The 19,646-nt window shown below is 39.0% G+C and overlaps 1 long non-coding RNA gene across 2 annotated transcripts in view; it reads left to right on the plus strand.

Annotated features, from left to right (window-relative positions):
* The first annotated feature begins 315 nt into the window (after positions 1–315).
* Positions 316–19,646, plus strand: part of LOC116562378 — a 29,826-nt gene continuing 10,495 nt past the window's right edge. The window contains exon 1 of one of the 2 annotated variants that reach the window (XR_004273902.1): positions 316–459. This is a non-coding gene — a long non-coding RNA (uncharacterized LOC116562378). The remainder of the gene's footprint in view (positions 460–19,646) is intronic. The other variant, XR_004273901.1, reaches the window with a different exon arrangement.

Raw genomic sequence — 19,646 nt, forward strand, 5'->3', positions numbered from 1 at the left:
TGCCTCAGGGGTTCAAGAGATTCTCCTGCCTCAGCCTTCCGAGTCGCTGGGATTACAGGTGCAGGCCCCCACACCTAGCTAAATTTTGTTTTTTTTAGTAGAGACAGGGTTTCACTATGTTGGCCAGGCTGGTCTCGAACTCCTGACCTCACCTCAGCCTCCTGAAGTGCTGGGATTACAGGCATGTGCCACCAGGCCCGGCTAGAAAATTCTTTATGACAGGAAATTTGTCTCCCTGTCTCTTCCACCCACTGGACTTGGGACCACTGAGAACAACTATTATGCCTCTTTCAACAGGCTGTTCATCAGATGTTTGAAGATAATGGCCACGTCTTTCAGTCTAGTCTTTTCAGAGTAAATATTTTTCATTGTCTCATAGTTCCTTGTATAATGTGGTTTGAAACCCTTCCCTCTCTTGTCTGTCTCTGGGCACCCTTGCCTGTCAGGGTCCCTGTGAAGGTATATAGCCTACAACCATTCAGAGTGAAGAGAGCAACGATTATTCTGTTGTTTTAGATTTTCTGTTTTATTAATGTGTCAAGACCATGTTAGTGCCTGGGAATTTTCTTATCTAAATATTAATACACCTTAAGCTTACTATAAAAGAAAACTTCCAAGTTCTTTTCATGAAAACTTTATATCTTCTTTATGTCTGATTGTTCATTATATTTTTAATGTAAAAAATTTTTTCAGTTTTATATTTATCATAAAGTCTCCATGTCTGTCTTAATAGCACAATAGAGAAGCAGTAAAGAATAACATTTTAAAGAAAAACATTTTAAAAACTTTTAGATTTAGAAGTAAACCAGATGCAAAAGAAGCTGCAAAACAAATGTATACTTAATGACTCATAAGGCAAACAATCAGGTCAAGAAATAGAATTTCGCCGGTCACTCTAGAAACCCCTCCATAAGGCCTACCCTAGTCTTAATCCCCACCTCCCCAATAGTACACCACTAAATTTATGTAGTGAAATAAACTAATCTGGCAATCAATCATTTGTGATATTTAAATATTTTTATTATCTAAATGTATATCAATAGATACTATAGTCTTGTCCATTGAAAAATTGCAGCTGTTAAGTCTCTCAATCTCCAGTTTTCCCTCCATCTCTTTCTCTTAAAATGTATCTGTTGCATTTGACCTGAACAGTTATCTACAGTGAGGATTTTTAAATTACATAATCATAGTGTGAGTCAGCATCTTCCTCCATCTTCTGTATTTTCTGCAAATTGGCAGTTGGATCCAAAGTCTTGATCAGATTCTTGCTTAATCCTTTCTCCAAGGCTGCAGGTCATGGTGTGTTCTGTAGTGAAGAGGCACATAATGTCTGGTCATTTCTTTCTGTGGTTGCAGTTGTTGATGCTCATTGATTCATTACTTCCCTGGGATTTGGAAATAGTCAAATTTAAATTCTATTATTTCTGGCCATTTATTTAGTGTAGAACTCTTTACAAGGAGAAATTTCATACATCTGCAATTTGGTTATAGAGTGGTCTAGTTGATATATAATGACAGGATGATACTTTTTTCTTTCTAATTGTTTGCTAGTTTTCAAGATATGTTGTTTTTCTGTTATTCTCTGAAGGTGAACAAAAATTTGGCTTTTAAAAATGTCATTATAAACTCATTGATTTAATGGATGTATGATTGCAGTAATCCCTTTGAAGCTCATTTATTCCTTCTTTAGCCAGTGGGAGCTTCTTCAAGTCAGTTTCTTAGTATTTTTGACATGGCCTTAGTAGTCTTTGATAGCCTCTTTTCTACCTGGTATAACGAAGTGTTCTAGGCTCATCTTGTTCATTTTCTGCCTCAGACTTGGAATCAGTCACTTCCTCAAAGATATTCAAGCCTCTTTGGTTAGAAAAGGTATTTTAAGACCATAACCTGGGTGTTTCTAGGCTCTTAGTAGGCAGAGTAATATATACCTCCAATAACCCTATGCTATGTAATCTTATGCATTTATATTGATACTTTTAATTAAAATTCAGAGATGTAAAATTCAGAGATTTTCTTAATCTTTTATATTACTTCTGTATCTTCTTTTTCCATATTGAGAATCTGAGGATCCTGATTTTCAAGGACTTGAGGAATAATCAATTAGAAAATTTCATAAGTATTTATTTTTCTCTTTCCTACATTGCACACATAGTCTAAGATAAGAATATCCACAGTAATACTGGACTACCACCACCAGTTAAAATTGTTTTTGCAGATGTGCTCCCCTTCATCCTCGACTCTTTGCAATTATATAAAATCTATGCTGCCTGAACATGTAGACATTGTATTTTGTTCTCTTTCCTTTTTATCCTAAATATAATTTAGCTCTACAAGTAAATATGTATTTAATAATAACCAGTCCTTATTTTGATGCTTCTCAATCAAATTTGAAGTTCATTCATTAGTATATTCTTCAGTAAGGGCTCATGCGAATAGTATTTCCTAAGTTCTTGCCATGTCAAATAGTTTATTGCCCTTATATTTTAAAGTCAGTTTAGCTGGTTATATAGTGATTGGTTCAGTTTTCCTTGAGTGTTTAAAGTCTGTTATTCTACTTTCTCTGGCATATATGTTGCTGTTAAAAATTCTGGAATTCTTATGGCAATTTACTTCAATCTCCTTTATATATTATTTACTGGTTTTATCTAAATGACTGCAGGGTTTTTTCTTTCTCTTTGAAGTCTAGTACTTTTACTGAAACATGACTTGATGTTGGTCATTATGGGTTGTTATTCTTAAGTACATGGTGTTCTTCAGTTTGTAGTTTCAAATCTTTTCTTGAATCATATTTTTTAGTATTGTGTTTTTTTATTTTGGGTTTCTTCTTCTGAGACTCCTATTACCTATAAAATGGATTATTTGCCTATTTTTAATATTAGTTATATAGTTTTTGAATCCTTTTTATCTGTAGATTTCTTTTCAATTAAAAAAATTTATTCTTGTAGTCCTCCATTTCTCTTACACCATCACTGTTGTGATGCTCTGTGTTGCTTCTGGTTTAGTCATTTCTGAAATGATTTTTCTCATTTTTTCCCCTGAGTTCTATTACCTCATTTCTGAGGTGAAGGGTGTACTTGTTGGCTCTTACAGCTAAAAATAAACTGCAGCAAGATGTCATTTTGAGAAGATAGGTGGAAATAAACTGGATTATCTCAAAGGAAAAATATTGAGAGAGATTTACTTAAAACAGATAAGAGCATATTACAATAACTGATTGAGGTCTTTGTGGCACTCACCCATCTCACCTTCCCCTATGTTTCTCCACTGAGTAGAAGCTCAGGAGATAGGTAAACCAAGTCTATGTTTCCTTTCACATCTGAGTAATTTTCTGTACAATTTTAACCCTGCTGATCTAGGGCAGTCCTTATTCTGGACAAAAAAATGAAGAAGGAATTTATACATAGGCCCTTCCTTAACACTCCAGTCCCAACATCTGCACTGAGCATAGAGAAAGTAGAATTCTGAAATAGTTTAAGTTCACTTTTATTATACTGGTCAATTTATTTTAAAAAAAATCTTTTATTTTGGAAGTCTGCCTCTCCTGACTGTGGGCAAAAAAGATGTGCTGAAACAGAAATTATTATGCATTAGAGGTAGTTTTGGGGAGACTTTGTAGTTCAAAATTATTAAAAGAAAGGATGTCTCTTTTCTGAATTACTCTGTAAAAGTACAAAGAATTATTACTAGAAGAAATGAGACAAGATAAGGAGCAGAGTAAGATATATAATATGGCAAACACTTTTGTACTGAAATATTTATTTAAAAACATTGGCTATGTAGATATTTATAAGTAGTTTATTTTCTATGCAGTTTCTGTGCAGTTATGACAGTCTCTAATTGCTTGATTTTAGTTACTAGGCTTGTCAAAGCCATATACTCTTTTTCTACAAAAATCACTTGTGATATTTTTAGTTTCTAGAAAGAATATAGCCCGAAATTGAATAGTCCAAAGCAAAAAAGCGTAAATTGAAAGAAAGATGTTATTATGTGGGATCAATCCACACAAAATTATATCAGATTATATCAAATAGAAGTAACTCAAATTTTGCTTTGGCCTCCTCTAGGGAAATTAAGGAATAAACAAAATCAAACATACAATACATTCTCACTGAACTCTATATGTAAATTATTATACTAGATACAATGGGATAAACAACAATATGTTAGATGACTAATTCGCAAGTCAAAATGAAGATAGATCATTGAAGAGAACCTCTTTGTATTAAAGTTTATACCAATTTTCAAACTCCGGGATTTACTGATTATAGAAATTAAGGATTGGAGATATTGTGAGATAAGGGTGATTTCCATGTCACCAAGAATATACTAAAGTGAGTTTGAAGAGAAAGTAATTACACATTTTTGAAATGTTTGTCATTTATTTGTTTATGAATTAAATGAACATTTATTAATCCGAAGATATATTTGTAGAAGTCTTTGGTATGTATACAGTAAGTGAAAATATGATGTTGTCAGAAAGAGTTTGCGGAGCAAGAAGAGTTGAGGAGCAAGCTTCAAGGAACATCAACATTTGAAGACTAAACAGTGTAAAAGCTGGAAAAGGAGACTGGAAGCCTTGGCCAGAGAGGAAGAAGGGAACAGCAGAGCATAGTGCCAAAGAAGCACAGCAGAGTTTTTCCTGCGAGTGTCAAATTCTGCTGAGAGTTCAGTCAAGATGAGGTTAAAAAAATGCCCATTGGATTTAGTGGTAAGGAAGTCACTGATAAATTCGGTGATAGCATTTTTAAATGACATCTCTTGTGGGGAGACTTGAGCATCTGTATTTTACAACATTTCACAGATGGTACGAATGTCACTTGTCTAGCCCCTTGATGTGATACTTCCTTTGGAAATTTACCCAGCTCTCTGATTCACTGTTCTTGGACCACACCCTTGCGAACCCCACCACCAATAATACCCCATATTTGGGGTCCATTCAAGTTTCCTGGATATTACATCTAAATTGGCATCCCAAGGTCTGGCTTGTCAGGAGTGGGAACAAGATACAGGAAGAAGTTTAAGGATATTTTAGGATCCAGCTAGGTTGACTAATTAGATGATGAGGCCATTAACCAAGATTTGAAAATAAATAAAGAAGGGCAACCTAACAAGAGCAAAGAGAAAGACTATAGTCCTCAAAGAGATTAGGAAAAGGTGAATTACAGAGTAACTATTTTCTAATATGTTTCCTGGGTAGGGGATGCCGTAGTTAATAGGCAAATCTCATCTGTGGACGGGATTCATCCTTGTAATGGAGAAGGATGATGCATTGAAGTTGCCAACTTAACAGTATGACATACCTTCATATACTGCCTCCTTTTGCTCTGATTCTCTATTTTGCCAAACAACATTCTAATTGATTAATTTCCTTAAATGATGAAATATGAAATACTCATTTATGAAATTATAAAACTATGAAATAAGTAAACTAATCAGGACTTATCTGATTTTTAAAGGTTGGCAATTTGGAGAAAAAAGATAGATATTATACTGTTGTTTTAATTTGCACCTTTTTTTGCTTGAGAGCTTGCAAATTACTCACACATTTACTAGTCATTTCTGTTGCTTTTATTACAAATTCTGTGTTCATGCCTTATGCTCATTTTTCTATCTAGATTTTAGGATCATTCACACTGATGAGTTTCATAGCATTTATATATTAAAAATTAATCATTTGCCATATCAACTCTGGTATTTTTTTGCTATTTAACTTGCATTAAACTTATTAACTATTTTATATCAAGCTTTTGAAATTTTAATATAAATGAGTCTATCATTTTTTTCTTTTCATTTTAGGATTTTAAGCTTAGAAAAACAATTTCCTCTTCACGAATAAGATACATGCTTGCTTATTATTTCTTCTTGTTATGTTTACATTTTAAGATTTATCTCAATTCATTTGCAGCTCATTTTAGTATGTATTGTAAAGTAATGACCACGATTTTTCTCAATCAATTGGTTTGTAGATCATTTACAGAATATATCCTTTACTCATGTGTGGTTGTGGAATGGAATGGAATAGAATAGAATGCCACTAGGAGAGCAAACCCAAATGAACAGAGAAATCTACAACAAAAGCCCTGTGAGAAGATATTCATATGAACCCCCACATACAAGTGTGTGAGAAGGTATTCAATGAACACTTACATACAAGTGAACTATGCATAGTAACCAAATCTGCTTAATATCAGCACCTACCTATAGATGAAAAAGAAGGGAAAGCAGTTGGGTTTCTGACAGATTGAGGGTGAAAAGCCTCGAAATTGCTAACAGGTTTTCATAGGGAAGTACACCTGACTGGTCTGAGAACAGAACTTCAGGAGCACTTAGCAACCTGCAATTTATGGGTGATTGGACCCCATGGACTGTCAAAACCAAGAAAGTACAGCACCCTTGTAAGATAAAACACGAACTGAGGAGAAACTTCTGGGCATAGAGTCCAAATTGAGCAGGATGCGAACGATTAGTGCAAAGAAAGAGCATATCCTAGATTTTGTTTTCTAGAAAAACAAAGCTGAAGTAAGGGCTTATGGGCAGATGGTTTATTTGGGATGAAATCCAAAGAGTAGGAGAGTGGTGCTGGTGAAATAAATGAGGAAAATCTAATAGAAGTGTGCTTAACTGGTTGGCCACCCCCATGGGAAACCTGGTCCCAATGCCACCAGAGCTTATTGAGGAATTTATTGTGATTTTCTTTGTGGCCTATGAGATGATCAATTTTCAGGCATGTTTCAAAGACACTGTTTAGGGATATCTGGAGTGATAATTCATTTCTCAAAAACCTTCTGTTAGTTATTATAAGCATCTTTAGCAACTGCTATCACTGGATTGTTTGATCAGAATTATTTTTTGTCATGAAGCTTAGTTGAGAATACTGGAAACGAGTTCCAGATTATTAATAGATTTGTTTGGGCTGGTGGGAGTGGAGTGGGGAGGGCTAAGGTCAGGATGCTGGAGTTAAGAGATCAATAGATACCACATTCAGTCTCTGACAAGTAAAGCAAGCGAAGGAATAATGATTCAAGCAAAATAATTTAAAAGATGGATATTATATATATAATATTGATAGATAAATTCAGTGTATTACACATCAAGTTAAAAATAATAACATGTTTCTAGTAATGGTTTTTTAAATATATTTTGATGGATATTTCATTTGGAAGTTTGAAGAGTAAAACAGATACTGACAATATGAAATCACAATAGCCTAATAAAGTACTGACTATTAATTAGGCTGCCAGCCAGGGATGTCAGTGCTAAGGAGGATTTGCCCTGGCTACACAATTATGTATGATAGGCATAGATAGCTAGATTGATAGATATCGATATCTATGAACGTATATTTATATGATTACATATACTTAAATGATGATTATTCTGGTTTCCACATTCACCATGCATGAGTACAAATGTTGTGAATTAATTATCACATTCACAGTCACCCCTGGGGCATTGATCCTTGAACCCTGGATACCTGTTAGGGAGGTTCCCACCCTTATGATTACCATAGAGATTGTCATGCCCAGAGAGCCATCTACCTGTTTGTTTTTGTTTTTGTCTCTTTCTCATGTCAGTGCTCTGTTGTGGAAACTCCAACACTTAAGGTTCTCGAGACATGATCAAAAATATCATTTAAAACTTTATTGGCTAATGGACAGAGATGGTGCAGTCATAAAATTCTGTTTCCATGCAAAGGTACATGCTTTACATATAATAATTTACTTTTCATAATTTTCAGTGCAGCCTTTCCCCATTTATACTCAACTTCTGCTGGATATAGGGTTGGCTTTTGTCATGAGTATTCAAAGAATTTAACTGAGTGTATTCCTTTTCCAACATTATTCATGAGGGTCTTTCAGAATCTCTCATATTTCAAGTGAGTTGAAGCCAGTTAGCTGGTGTGTTTTTTCGTGTAACTCTTTCCCTCCCCATTCAACTGAGGTCTTGAGCATTCAAATGCAGTCAGCTGTTCTTTGTTTAGTAAGTTTCTGGAGGAATTGATTGAAGGACTGCCTTTGGACAAGAAGATGAGGAGTTCAGTGGCAAACACTCGGATAGATGGGTTTGGCAGAATCTTCTTTTGGAGCAGAATTTTGAGTTTTACAAAACAATCTGAATATTACTTGGGGCTTAACATGAAGGTGGTAAATAAAAATGTAGAGAGCCTGCACTGTGTGGCAGGAATCTCACTGCTTGAGTAACAATAATCTTTGTTGGTTCCCTTAAAACATATAGCACTGAGTCGTTCTGGGCTTTCAGCTCTGTAAGCCTTGATAACCCTGGGTTCATAGTTCCCTGGACCACTCTTCCACCTGTGAAGAGGAAATCTTTATCACGACTTATAGCTTTCCTAATCACTCTGAAGACTGGGGACTGGGTAACTGAGACATTTTTTAGGGAGGCCACAAAGGTCCTTAATGAATTTTAAAATCAAGAAGCGAAAATCTTCACTTGTTCTCCTACCCAGGATTCAGCTGCAATGTGGGAAAAATGGAAACGTGGCCTCCAAGACACAGAGTTGCCTCCTAAACGTACTTGGTAGATAATTCTGCTGAGAGGGGGCATTCTGAGCCAGCGATAGGAAAGGTGCCCAATGATAATAATACATTCAGCCCTCCCTGTCCATGGGTTCTGCATCTGCAAATTCAGCCAACCATGTGTCAAAAATATTTGGGGAAAAAATAATAAAATGTATGACAATTAAAAAAACAAATAAAAACAATATAATAGAACAATTATTTACATAGCATTTACATTGTTTTAGGTTTCATAAGTAATCTAGAGATTATTAAGGTTACATGCAAATACTATGTGACTTTATAGCAGGGACTTGTGCATTTGCAGATTTTGGTATCTGAGGGGGTCCTGGAACCAATCCCCTCATTAATACCTAGTGACAGGTGTAGTAGCAACATCAAAGATGATAACAGCTACCATTTATTAAACACACACCACGTGCTAAGTGCTTACAAAAACTGCCTCTAATCCTTCCAACAAGAAATACATTAGTTTTCACTAATACTTTACAGAGAGAAACAAACTCAGGTGGTTGAATAAATTTTCCCAAGTCATACTAGTGATGTGGATGCTAAGCCAGGTTTGTCTGAAATGAAAGCTCAAGTTCCTAATCCCTTCTGATTAGGGATAAATACTAAGGGATATATACTTCTGATTAGTGATATAGCCTTCTGGCAGGATATATACTAGCTTCTATCCGTTGAATTAGTGTTAGGTATCAGCTATTATATGTGATGTTTTGCTAATTTGGCAAAGTAATATTATCACCATCACCATTCATAGATAGTGAAACAAAGGCTCAGAAAGGATTAATAATTTGCTCAAGATCCCATAGCTGGTGATTGGGAGAATTTGGATTCAACTCCAGGTCTGTGTACTCCAAAACCCATCCGTTTCTCATCGAGGTACAGTGACTTCCCACAGGCACTCCTGGGTATTAACAGAAGCGTGTGTGTTCACTGAAGGGAGAGTTTTCCTGGTCTTCCAGATGAACCTGGAACTTAATGTCAATTTTATTTTTCCAGGAAAATTCATACAAAATAAAAACATAAAGCATATCTCTTGGAAATGAACTACTTCAAGTTTAATGTCTCTCTTGCTAATGCAGAATTTATCAGCCAAGACAGATGGCTGGCCTGGTGCGGCACTGGAGTGCAAGGAATTTTGAAAGCCTAGCATTATTGAGGGATTGGGAAGTCAGTCTAGGAGCTGAATTTCACAATGTGTAAAGGGAGCACTCGGAAAAGTCATGGAGAGGGCACCTTCAAAAACAACATGTAGCTCTGTGGTTTCAGGATGTTGGCCTAGGTCCTATATTCTATGTAATAATGACCCTGTAGGATGGTCTTTGGGTTGATCGCTGTGCTGCTTGACCAGGTGTGGGCACTTCGTCAATTGACTGTTGTGTGGGAAGCCTGACTTCTTCCCCAGAGGTACTCATTTCTACCTAGGAATCACTTGTGGACATTCTATTATACCATGGAGAGGTGATCAACTCAGGACAAAGAGAGGATAAAATAGACCCCTGAGAGCAGAGGCAACTTTGTGAGAGGAGGACATTTTCCTACACATATTGCCTCTTTTTCGATAAGCACTGAAAGAACTCTGAACCTTGTGACTGCCCTTTCATTACTTGCTGTTCAGCAAGGGGGCAAGCAGGGGACTGGAGACCACTGTTACTCAGCTTGTCACTTGGAAGTTAATTAATAATCCAAGTGAGTATCATTTGTGGGAGTTCTAGAATTTCCAGAGTGCAAAGGGGCAGACTCTGGTCAAAGTTCTGAATAAGAGCAGAAGAGAGATATCGTGAGATTGGGAGCCCTTGATTAAATGAGCTTTTCATTTTTATTTTTATTTTTTCAATGGGCTTTTTAGGTACTACTTTGTCTCAGGGGCATCTGAGTTGGGAAAAAGACCTCTCCACCAAGTAGAACAAACAATGGAATTATAGTCCCAGGTCATGGAGGCTTGAGATGTTCAGTCTAGTTCCAGAGAGTCTGGAGCATGTAGCAGACATGTGACTACAGCATGTATAGAGGTAGACACTGGATTGGAAATGTCAATCTTTAAAATCTAGTGTGGGGGACAAACATAAGTTAGAGATCCATGGAAAGGGTATGTGAGTGTTTACGTGTGTGTGTGGTAAGAGCTGCAGTCTGAAATAATGGCACATGGATTTTAGCTCTTCAGGACAGTTGGGAATGTGGAAGGTCTGTGAGTTTTGTAGTTCATTCGTTTTCACTGTCTGTATTCTGGAGGACGGATAACTTCCTCTGGCTCATTGAGTGGTAGTTGGTTGTTTGCTACACATTATCATTTCACTTCTTCAGGGTTTATTTCATTGCTTGGTATCTATGTTTGCACTAATTGTAGTATCTAGCTGTTAATTAAAAAACAAGGAAACAAACTAACATGTAATGCCATAGGTCCATATGAGAAAACTGAGGCTGACCAAAACTTGATGGAGCCAGTAGATGGTAGAACTCAGACTAAAGTTAGTGGCTCCTGACATCATGTTTTGTGCCCTTTTCTGTGTCCAAGGATGTATCTTCTCACAAGCATCTAAATGTAAACCAAACAGAACTGTCTATTATTATAACCTTCCTCCTATAGTGTTCAAGTTATATTGAACTAGTTTTTCCTATAAGGCAGACATAAAGTGGCAGGTGCAGCCACTTTCCCTGAAATTAAAGGAATTAGTTGCTGTGAAATGCAAACAAAATTCAGAGAAGGCTGGACCAACCATGTACACTTGCCAAGCTTCTACTATATATAAGGTACTGTATTATGGTTCCAAATTTCCTGGGACAGCTCTTTCAGTTATATAATTATTCCAGTTATATAATTCTTTCACATTTTTACTCTTCTCTGATATCTATTGAGCTGACTTTTTCCCATATGCATATTGGTCTTATATTGTTTGTGAATTTGCTCATCACTGCTTTTACTTCTTTTCCTATTGCATGAGGTCTTAGTTACTTTAGCTGAGTAGTTTTTAATGCTTAGAAAAATTAAAGACATTAACTTTGCTACTGAGTAGCTGAGCTGGCACCTGGCCTTGCTTTTCTTTGATTTCAAAGCCACTATGTTCACATCCATATTTTTGGGGCATTCCTAAAAAAAGGGGCATTTGCCCAAAAGGTTAAAAATTAAATGAATATAGCATGTGTTTTTCTAACACATATTACTTCATCAGTGCATCTTAGAAACAATAATATCTACCCTAATAGGCCCTTGGATGTTGCTAAGGTTTTTTATTTTCAGAATCTCTTAACATTATATATTTCTTTGAATGCAAAATTATTATCTTTTGAAGGTGTTCTGTAACCAATAAGGGTTTCCCACCAATATGTGTTCTTCTTGTGTTTATGTAAATTCCTTTGAGGGAATACTTGCTCCTAGAAGAGGGATAAGGGAAGAAAATACAACCTTCTGAAAAAAGAGATTTTAGTTAGGCTATAGCCTTGGTCATGGTGGCAGAGATCTGAAACGATAGTTGATTAAACAAAATAGAGATTTGTTTCTTTGTCATAGTTGATGCATTAGTTTGTTATCGTATTACTATAAAAAGTTTTTATAAAAAAATTCAAATTACTTGAAACTGGGTAATTTATAAAGAAAAGAGATTTAATTAGCTTACAGCTCCACAGGCTGTACAGGAAGCATGGCTGGGAGGCCTCAGGAAACTTATGATCATGGCAGAAGGCAAAGAGGAAGGAGGCACATTTTACATGGCTGGAGCAGGAGGAAGAGAGAGAGGAGGAGAGGTATTACACACTTTTAAACAACCGCATCTCATGAGAACTCACCATCATGAGAATAGCAAGGGGGATGTCTGCCCCCCATGATCCAATCACCTCCCACCAGACCCTTCCTCAACATTGGGGATTACAGTTTATGTGAAATTTGGGCAGGGACAGAAATTCAAACCATATTATTGGTGTGTAAGCAGCCCAGGATTTGTAGGATGGCTTCATGGCATTGGAGATGAGGACCCAAATTTAAATCATAAAATTCCATCTCTAACCCCTTCCAAATATCATGTCCTTCTTAGACTGCAAAATATAATCATCACTTCTTAGTAGTCCCCTAAGTTTTAACTCATTTCAGCAGTAACTCAAAAGTCCACAGTCCAAAGTTTCATCTGAGACAAGGCAAGTCCCTTCTGCCCATGAGTCTGTAAAATAAAACAAGTTAGTTACTTCCAAGATACAACAGGGGTACAGGGATTGGCTAAACGCTCCCATTCCAAAAGGGAGAAATCAGCCAAAACAAAGAAGCTACAGGCCCCATGCAAGTTCAAAAACCAGTAGGGCAGCCATTGAATCTTAAAACTCCAAAATAATCTCCTTTGACTCCATGTCTCACATCCAGGCTACACTGATGCAAGGGTTGGGCTCCCAAGGCCTTGGGAAGCTCCACCCCTGTGGTTCTGCAGGATACAGCCCCTCAACTGCTTTCACTGGCTGGCATTGAGTACCTGTGGCTTTTCCAAAAGCACAGTGCAAGCTGTCAGTGGACCTACAGTTCTGGGGTCTGGAAGACAGTGGCTATCTTCTCACAGCCTCACTAGGCAGTGCCCCAGTGGGGACTCTATGTGGGGGGCCTCCAAGCCTGCATTTCCCCTACACATTGCCCTAGTAGAGGTTCTCCATGAGGACCCCACCCTTACAGCAGTCTTTCTGGACATTCAGGGGTTTCTATACATCCTCTGAAATCTAGGCAGAGGCTTCTAAGCTTCAACTGTCAAACTCTGTGTACATGCAGGCTTAACACCACATGGAAGCTGCCAAGGCTTATGGCAGGCACCCCCTGTCTGAGCTGTACCTTGCCCCTTTTAGGCATGGCTGGAACTGGAGCACCCAGGATGCAGGGCACATGTCCCCAGGCTGCACAGAGTAGCCAGACTCTGGTCCCGGCCCAAAAACCATTCTTTTCTCCTGGGCCTCCAGGCCTGTGATGGGAGGGGCTGCTGCAAAGACCTCTGAAATTTCTTTGAGGCATTTTCCCTATTATCTTGGCTGTCAACATTTGGCTCCTCTTTACATATGCAAATTTCTGCAGCCAGCTTGAATGCGTTTCCAGAAAATGGGTTTTTCTTTTCTATCACATGGCCAGGCAACAAATTTTCCAAATGTTTACACTCTGCTTCTAGTTTCAGATCATCTCGTTGCTCACACATAACAAAAGTGACTTTGGCTCTGGTTGTCAATAAATTCCTCATCTCCATTTGAGACCTCCTCAGCCTGGACTTCATTGTCCATATCACTATGAGTATTTTGGGCACAACAATTTAACAAGTCTCTAGGAAATTCCAAATTTTCCCTCATCTTCCTTCCTTCTTCTGAGCCCTCCAAACTGTTCCAGCCTCTGCCCATTAAACCAAGTTTCAATGTCGCTTCCACATTTGCGGATATCTTATAGCAATGCCCAACCCCTAGGTATCAATTTTCTGTATTAGTCTGTTCTTACTTTGCTATAAAGAACCACCTGAAACTGGTGTATTTATAAAGAAAAGAAGTTTAATTAGCTCAAAGTTTCACAGGCTGTACAGGAAGCATGGTGGGGAGGCTTCAGGAAACTTATAATTATGGCAGAAGGCAAAAAGGAAGGAGGCTCATCTTAGATAGTGGGAGAAGGAGGGAGAGAGAGAGCAGGGAGGTGCCACACACTTTTCAACAATTAGATTTCATGAGAACTCATTCATCAGCATGAGAACAGCAAGGAGCAAGTGCCCCCATTATCCAATCACCTCCACCTGACCCCTCCTCCAACATTGGGGATTATAGTTCAACATGGGATTTGGGTGGGGACACAAATTCAAACCATGTTAGTTGGTATGTAAGCAGCCCAGGATTGGTAGGATGGCTTTGTGGCAATGATGAGGGGATCCATTCTGCATTATTGCCTTTATCCACATAGTCTAAAATAACTCATCATTTTAGCCTAAGATGGCTATGGGCAGGGGAAGAAAGCCCTTTCCTTTTAATGGAGCTACTTAGAAGAAGCTCACATCACTTCCAACTACTTCCCACTTGTCAGAACTCTGCTGCATGACAGCACCACGTTTCAAAGGAGGCTGGGAAATACAGCCTTTCTTTGGGGAAACTGTTCAGTTGAAATTGAGAGATAAAAGGGAGAACAGTTACTGGGGGATAGCTAGCAATCTCTGGCACATAAAACTTTACGAGACAATGAGAAACTACTCCTCCAATTTATGCAACTGACAATCTAAACTATGTTTAAATCTTGGCTTTGCTTCTTGCAAACTGGGCTTTCCTTTGGCACATTTTCTTGTCTATGAAAAAGAGACCATAAAGGGGAGTAAAGCTTATAAGGCATCTGTTGGAGCATCTGGTACATAGTAGGTGGTCAAAAATGAAGTGTCCCTTTTTTCTCCCCCTTTCTAAAAAATATGAAACTCTGGAGAGTCTATCAGGAAGACTGTGTTGTATAGCCACTGAGGGCTTAGAGCCCAGTTTTGCTCATGGGAATTTCATCTTCTGGCTGGACATACACACTGAGAGGCAGCAGCTGGAGAGCTTGAGATAAATGATTTTGAAAGCTTCTCTGAGCATACAGAGCTCACAAAGATTAAAGGTAAAAGCCACAAGGCAGCAGGATGTACAGTACAACCAAAGCCTGGCAATCAAATTACACACATGTGTTATCTTCCATCATACTGGTGGAATCGGAAACTGCTAGAGTTGATTAGCTGAGGCCCAATCAGGCATTTGTGCTCATAGAAATGAGACACCCACCCAGAAGATTAAAAATAAATAAATGGAGCACTGAGACTTTTTAAATCATGAAAATGGAATTAATGGCTATTTGTCACTTTCCTGTCACTTTGTATCACAAAGAGATTTGAAGTCTCCATGAGCAAGGCTATTTCTCCCTCCTGTGTACCCAGCACTCCCCCCACCCCCACCACCAGGGGCTCTGTGCCATTGCTGGAAGGTGAGGTCCAGGCTTTCAGTGGTTAACTCCTTAGACTCTGTTTTCCAGAGGGATTTGGGGAATCCTTGAGTTATGGACTGTGTGTCTATTGCTGTTAGACAAATATCTAAACAGGGCTTTCCAGCTTTAGAAGGTGCTCGTGTGTACTTTCTTCTAGAAATTCACTCCTTCTTCTGACTTGTCCAAGACGTGCAATGCCAGGGTCACTCTCCCTTCCTCTTCCCCTCCCAGATAGGTTTATATATCTATCTGGGAGATACATGTAAGAGGCAGAGTATGTGTTTGAGTGTGTGTGTTGTGTATGTGTTTGTACTTCCTTTGGAGTTCAAATGCAGCAAACTACTGGTGGGTTTCCTGGACAGAATTACTTGATATTTGAGCTTTTAAAATCTTAGTCCTTGACAAATATTGGGCCATCAGATGTTTCATATTTGTTGAGGTTTTTTTTTTGAGAGAGAGCTTTGCTCTGTCGCCCAGGCTGGGGTGCAGTGGTGCGATCTTGGTTCACTGCAACCTCTGCCTTCCAGGTTCAAGCGATTCTCCTACTTCAGTCTCCTGAGCAGCTGGGGCTACAGTGCATGCCACCACACCCAGCTAATTTTTGTATTTTTAGTAGGGACAAGGTTTCACTATGTTGGCCAGACTGGCTTTGAACTCCTGACCTCAGGCCATCCTCCTGCCTCGGCGTCCCAAAGTGCTGAGATTATAGGCTATGAACCACCATCACGCCCAGCCTAGATGTTTTATATTTGAATATAGAATTGAGACGTGCCCTGGCAATCGTGTTTATTCTCCAGAAAGCTTAAAGTTATCCCTGATTTTTTAGAACAACCCTTTAGATTGTAAATTTATTGGTATGCTACTTCAAAGTCAAAAATGAACTGGAAAAAACAGTGTTTTATTCAAATTCCAGGTCCTTTGCTTCCTGGCTTTTTGAACTTGGAAAAAATTACATGACTTCGCTGTGTTGCAGTTCCTATTTGAACCTTACCACCAGAGAGTAAGTTCATTAAAGCAGATTCATTTTTCCCTTTGGATAACTGATGTATTCCCTGTTACATAAGTTAGAGCAGTACTTAGTCCATAGTAGGTATTTAATAAATACCTGTCAAACAAATCAATTAAATGGGAATAATAGTTCTGTCTCATGGGCTGGCTCTGAAGATTAAATAAGACAATGTATGCAAAGCATCTGCCCCTGAGCCTGGTTCTTGGTGCTTGTTTCATGGTGGCTGCCATTATTATTTGGGAGTCTCTACATTTGCTTAGCGCTATGCTGATTAAAAATATGCTTAACTATAGTTTTATATCTCATTTTCCAGAAACTGTGTTTACTTATGATCATTTGGAACAGGTCAGCAGAATCTCCTCTCATTTTCTATCTGTGACCACTGTACATGGAAACATTCCATCAGCATTCCACCAAAACTACTCTTGTCAAGGTGATCAGTACTCCAGTGTTGCTAAGCCAATGGCATATCCACAGTGGGTCCTCATCTCACATGACCTGTCTACACCATCAACACTGTTGGTCATCCCTCCGGAGATGCTTTCTTCATTTGGGGTCCGCGTCTTCTTGCATTGTCTCTTACATCCCTGGTTGCTTCCTCTTGCTGATTGCTTTACTTGCTCCTGCCCTTCTTCCCAACCTCTTAAGTTGACTGCCCAGGTCCTAGTCTTGGGTTTATTTCTGTGTCTTCTCCCTGCATTGGTCAGGACTCCAATAGGAAATACCTGGGTAATTTAAGGAGAGTATAATATTGGGACATTTTATAGATGTCAGCACAATTTAGACACATTAACAATAGATAATGCAGTATCTGGAGTTAGAAACAGTGGAGAACCTGAAGGGGCTAGAATAGAAGTGGCTACTGGAACCGAAAAAGGGTAACAGATGTGTGAGCTGGCTGGTGGGAGCTATAGCCTTTGATGCAGGTACAGAGTCAACATAAGGCAGCTCAGCTGGGAGGGTCTGGGTCTTTGATTTCTCGCTCATGCTCCCATTGGCTGAACCTGAATGGAAGGCAGAAATCTCATTGACAAAGTCCAAATGAACCAGGATAGAGAAGGCTAGGAGGATAGGATATGGCAATAGAGAGGCAAAGGGAGGATAGCCAGCACACCCCACAGGGATCTTATCCAGCTGCAAGGCTTTCAGTGCCATCATATGCTAAAGACTGTGGACTCATGTCTTTGCCTATGGATGTCTCAATTTGGATCCCTAATGGATATCTCCAAGTCAGCATATAGAGCCAGACTCTTACCTGGACCCTTTTCAAACCTGCAACACCCACATCTTTCCTCATCTCAGCCTGTGTCAAATCCATTCTTTTAATTGCTCAGGCTAATGTCATTCACAGTCCATCTCTTTCTTTCATGTCCCATAGCGTGAAATTTTGCTTCAGTGTCTCCGCTTTCAGTGTACATATAGATTCTAAATAATTTCATGGTATTCAAGAATTGTTATTCAGGTTTTTATTTATTTACATATTTTTTAGAGATAGGGTCACACATTGTCACCCAGGCTGGAGTATAGTGGTAAAATCATAGCATTTTACAGCCTTGAACTCCTGGGCTCAAGGAATCCTCCTACTTCAGCCTCCTGAACAGCTAGGACTTACAGGCATGTGCCACCACTTCCGGCTAATTTTTACTTTTTTTTTTGTAGAGATGGGGGTCTCATTATGTTGCCTAGCCTGGTCTTGAACTCCTGGCTTCCAGTGATCCTCCCGCCTTAGCTTCCCAAAGTGCTGTGGTTATAGGCATGAGCCACCTGGATGTTATTTATGTTTTTAGTGGAGCACTTTTCAGTAAATAGACTTTGAACATGCCTACTTGTACAAAGCATTGGGCTAGGAGCTGATGGGGCAATGGGGAACAAGCCACACAAGGGTTCTCCCTTAGTGGAGCTTACGGTCCAGTGGGGAAGCATGTCATGATCACACATCTAAGATACTTTCTATCCACACTTCATATCAGTAGTCATGACTTCAATTTTGAAGTTTTGGAATGTAATCCATTGAGTGGAGCACTAGCCATACGCAGCCTGTGTGGTAATTTGGTGAATGAGTATATTATGCAGGGCAGTTTAGAGAAAGGCCAGCATGATTATTGGCTTACAACTCTTTGCCCCTGTTTTTCTTTCGATGCTTTTCTGCCCTTATCCCTTTCTAGACATCCTATATCCCATGACTTATCACTCCTGCCATTTTCTTGTTGCTATACTGAATTCCCTCATTCTCCTGTTCTTATCACTGTATTCCACTAAAAACATGTGGTGTTTCATCTTCGTATTACCCTCACTGCTTTGTAGCCATCCTTCTGTGTTTCCCCAGTGGGACTCTGAATGGCAGACACATCTGATACAATAACTCAAGCATACTCTGAAAATAATCCTATGGTCTAAGAAGAATGTGTGTTCAGAGTTTCGAGCTAAGGAATCCAGGAATGGCCAATCCAGAGATTTGCTCCGTATCTATGAAGGAGATTCAAATTCCTGGCCCATTCCTTGGAATGCAGGTCATACAGGGGATTGAAGCCCTTCGTTTTGGGTTGCAGGGAGGCTGCTAGGGGTTGCTAGGTGGAGGTTGCTCAGTGAAAATACTATATAAGCTGCATGCCTTTTACAAACAGTAGTGGTTTTTCTGTCCACTTGCTGCTCCTGGACTGCCCTGTATGTAAGTCCTCAATACACCGTGGGTCTCCTTTGCTGGCTCTGGGTCTCTTCTTCTTCGGCCTCTGGGACATGGTGCTATCCCTGCTGGAGTCAGTAGGCATCTGGCACAACAGACCTCAGCTTCTGACTATGATGGAATATCGTGTAACCGACTAATGGTTCTTCTGAGAGAAACTAGAAAAGCTGGAGAAAGTAAAATACCAAATGTTTAAAGGCATATGTGAACAATGGAGGCTGCCTATGTTTGAAGGGGAGGATCCCAGGGGGCAGAAATGCTCTTTGAGGTTAGACCAGGTTCTTCATGCTACTTACCTTGGGAGGCATTTGCTGACCCTTGAGTATGAGTGAAACCAGCTGAACTTACCTCAGCCTCAAGGAGCTTGGAAGACAGAAATTGGAGTTTGGGGCTGTAAGGACTTAAAGCCAGGACTCAAGGGGTGAAGATTTCAGAGAAACAATGTGTGCAGGAGTAGCCTTGCTTAATATAAGTTTT

This window comes from Sapajus apella, unplaced genomic scaffold (assembly GCF_009761245.1).
Source record: "Sapajus apella isolate SASKATOON/1434 unplaced genomic scaffold, GSC_monkey_1.0 scaffold32, whole genome shotgun sequence".
In the NCBI taxonomy this organism is placed as follows: domain Eukaryota; kingdom Metazoa; phylum Chordata; class Mammalia; order Primates; family Cebidae; genus Sapajus; species Sapajus apella.